At 51.8% G+C, this 3,867-nt stretch overlaps 1 protein-coding gene across 1 annotated transcript in view; it reads right to left on the minus strand.

Annotated features, from left to right (window-relative positions):
• KCNE3 (potassium voltage-gated channel, Isk-related family, member 3) overlaps positions 1–3,867 on the minus strand; it is a gene marked incomplete at its 3' end in the record, with an annotated part of 9,894 nt that overhangs the window by 613 nt on the left and 5,414 nt on the right. The gene's annotated exons all lie outside the window — the stretch shown is intronic.

A 3,867-nucleotide genomic window follows, 5' to 3' on the forward strand; every position in this document is an offset into this window, starting at 1 on the left:
CAGTGCATCCTCATCCCACAGTGCATCCTTATCCCGCAGTGCATCCTCATCCCGCAGTGCATCCTCATCCCGTTGCACATCCTCATGCAGGTTGCCATAGTGACAGCAGGCACTGCAGAGGGATGCCAGGATTTGGGAGGATGAGGAGGGGGCGGTGGGACTGCTGCCCAGGAGACACTGGATGTGAAGGGGGGTTGTGAACAGCACAGCCTCCTGAGGGAGGTGGAGAGACTGAAGAGAGAGCGAGATGCAATGGAGGGATGACAAAGATGTGGGGAGGTAGTTTAGGGTACCCAAGCAGCACAGCAAAGGATGTTGTTGAAAACTGTGCATATAGAAGGGGATGATCCACCACAAGGAAGCTTAGAAATCTCAGTGTGACATCTCTCCCCTTTGAGAGCTCTCTGGTCCCTGTCCTGAAGGGACTTCTTTCTTGTCTGCAGACACAAACATAGCCTCTGGTCCAGAGGTCTGACTCGCGTGTGGGGAAATGAACCTTTAAATTGGTCTATTACAGTAAATTACTGGTAGAAGCCAACAGAAGGTAGAGATAAGAAGAAGGAAAAAAGTCAATGTAGGTCTTCTGTTATCTCTAAATGACTCTCTTCAGGTTGTTTCTGGTACAGAAGAAGAGTCTGGCTGCTGACAGAGTGGGGAAATCAGGCATAATAGATGACTCAAACACATCATTCCACATCTCGGGAGAGCTGACAAGGGTTTCTCCTGCAGCGAATTTGCACCCGAGAGTCAGCGGGAGGCGCAGCACCTGCTTTTCATCCCTCTGCTGCTCTCTTCTCTTCCTTTGTGTTGTGTCTTCAAGGAACGGAGGTAAAGCCCAGCATAACACGAGCTCCGGGCCATATATCCTTCATTTCCCCCCAAAACAAAGGGACAATGGGCATGTTAAATGCTTCTCCAAAGAGCATTTCTTACAAACCCTCTGTCGCTATTTGGAAAGGCAGTAAGAGATGTTGTTAAAATGGAACTTCATACTTGAAATGCTTCAATTCTCACCTCGTTTTTTCCCTTCCTATGTGCTTAATGAAAGCCTTAAATCATCCCGAATGGCGATTTTTTTGCCATCAGAGCAGAAAGGCTCTTTCTGTACATGAAACCTTGAACCTCATGAGGTGGTTCCATGCCATGCCCACACCCTGTGTTATCAGCTCAGCTATGATTAAAAGCAGGATTTTCCCTTCTGATAACAGCAGAATTATCATTCTTTCAGATGTCAGTGCTTCCTCTATGATTATATCCCTGAAGAACAGATAAAACAGCCTCATAGAGGATAAAAGTCTAAGCCTGTAATTTCTTTACTGGGAATAACCACAGCGTGGAGGGTTTAAAACTTCTTAGGATCCTGCCAATGCATCCAAAGTCAGGATGAGCTGGCTTCCAAACACTTCCCCATGGGAGGACTTTGGTTAGTTAGCTCCAAGGCACCACAGTGCATGCAGCAGATGCCAGGGAGCCCGAGCAGCTCCAGAGCAGGGCAAGCATCTAAAGACTATAGGTGATACAGTTTAGATGGTGCTGACGGGGATTGGCTGTGTTTACCTGGAGAAAACACCAACCCCAGAGGAGATGACGGCTGAGTCTGGTGTATCTGGGGGTTAATCAGCCGCCAGAAGAGCTTTTAAAGCTGACTCTGTGGCTGCAGGAAGGTTAAACTGAGCCCCATCTGCTTTTGTGCTGTCGCAGAGAGCAATAGGGAAGAAGCTGGTGTGACTGGACTGCACTGTGGTGTGGCACATCACAGCTCTCCTGGGCACTTGGGGCTGATTTCGGAGCCTCCCACACTGACCATCCCTGTTGCCAGCAGAAATCCCTATTTTCATCTATTACTAATGTCAATATTTGTTGTAGAGGAAAGCCAGAAAGTAGGAATTTAACGTGCAGGTGAAGGAAAGGCACCATTTCTAAGTCCTCACCCTCATGTGTCATATCATCTACTTCAGGCACAGCATGCTCAGAGCAAACCGAGCAGCAGCAAACAGTCTCGGAGCTGAAACTGCAGGAGAGGCCACATTGCCCATGATGAATATGAGCCAGGCTGGAGGAGAAGGGCTGACAGGCTGCTGGCAACCACTGCCTCCTGTGCAGGGAACAGCCAGCACCAGCAGGGACCATGGCAGGGCTCAGCCAGAGGGAATGGCTTCCTCCTGGGTAAAACGAGCATGTGCAACCACATACACACACACTGCTCCTGCTTTCAAGGGGAGGACCAGCTCTCTGGGCTGCTGCGGTGGAACCCAGAGCTCCACGTGGCATAATGCAACATCGACATGGCAAATATCTGCCTGTGCCCGAGGGCTGGAGCAGCTCTGCTCTGGAGCCAGGCTGAGAGAGCTGGGCTGGGGCAGCTGGAGAAGAGAAGGCTCCTCAAGGGGACACCTTAGAGCAGCTCCAGGGCCTAAAGGGGCTCCAGGAAACCTGGAGAGGGACTCTGGACAAGGGATGGAGGGACAGGCCAAGGGGAATGGCTTGAACCTGCCAGAGGGGAGACTGAGATGAGCTCTGAGGCAGAAGCTCTTCCCTGGGAGGGTGCTGAGGCGCTGGCACAGGGTGCCCAGAGAAGCTGTGGCTGCCCCATCCCTGGCAGTGTTCAAGGGCAGGTTGGACACAGGGGCTTGGAGCAACCTGCTCTAGTGGAAGGTGTCCCTGCCTGGGGCAGGGGTTGGTCTCTTCAACCCAAACCATTCTATGATACTGTGAGTAGAGACTCATTAATAACGTATTGCTCCTGTTTGGGATTTGCAGTGTGGGAGTAAGGAGCTTGTCCATCCTCCTTTGCAGGATTAATTGTATACTTCCTCCTATCAGGTTTGGGTTTGCAGCCTCCCAGTATCGTTCCCCTGAACAATGATGCACATACTTTGCTCTTACCAATGTGTTTCATGTTGGTTTTCTGCAGAAGAAACACTGATCATGCCTTGATGTGACCACACAGTGACATTAAATATGTGTAGTCACGTTAGCTCCTCAGTGATCTGCTTCCATAGACCAAATCCTCACCCACCACAAACTGGATTAGCTCTGTCGATCGCAGTGCTCTACCCAGCCCTGCACCAAGAGCCTCAGGCCTCAGCCCGCCCAGTACAGTGTTTTCATGGCAATTTTGGCACACAGTTTACCCCAGATCCCTGCAAACAGCCCAGGGCTCCCATGACATTCCAGGTTGTTTCTCTGCCCCTGGTCTGTGCAGCGAGCCAGGGTACTGAGGGCTGAAGCCAGCTCACCCCCCAGCTCTCTGCAGGCACTGCTCATCCTCGCTCTGCAGCACAGCTTTTGTGTTAGTGCCTGTGTACCCTGCGCACCCTGCTCTCGTCTGGGCTTACCTGGACATAGCATAGGTATTCCTTCCATTCCTTCCATTCCTCCCATTCCCTCTCTCAGAGCAGTGTATTGCCAGAAAAGCAGCTCAACTCTGAGTGCAGGCAGCAGCTTGGGGCCTCAATGCTGTTTTAACCCAATCCGGGGCCCAAGCAGCCAAAGCGCTTTGTCCTGAAGGAGTGCAGGTGCTCTGCAGGCAGAGCAGGAGGAAAGGGAGTGGGCTGGAAAGTGGAAGGGATGCAGCAGGGAACGCTGAGATTAGGAATTCTGCAGCCCCCCTGGCTTGGCACTTCACAATGTCAGCCCTGGGAAAGCCTGATCCTGCACCCTCCAGCACTGATTACACTCTCCTTGGCTTCCTCTGGAGCATGACACTGAATACTCACACTTTGCCCCTCTGCTCTGCTCTGCTGAGACACCACTTGCAGCACTGGTGCAGTTCTGGGGTCCCCAGCATCAGAAGGACATGGAGTTGTTGGAGCAAGTCCAGAGGAGGCCATGAGGATGCTCAGGGGCTGGACACGCACCACACTC

Source organism: Nestor notabilis, unplaced genomic scaffold (assembly GCF_000696875.1).
Source record: "Nestor notabilis isolate BGI_N333 unplaced genomic scaffold, ASM69687v1 scaffold23190, whole genome shotgun sequence".
Classification (NCBI taxonomy): Eukaryota; Metazoa; Chordata; class Aves; order Psittaciformes; family Psittacidae; genus Nestor; species Nestor notabilis.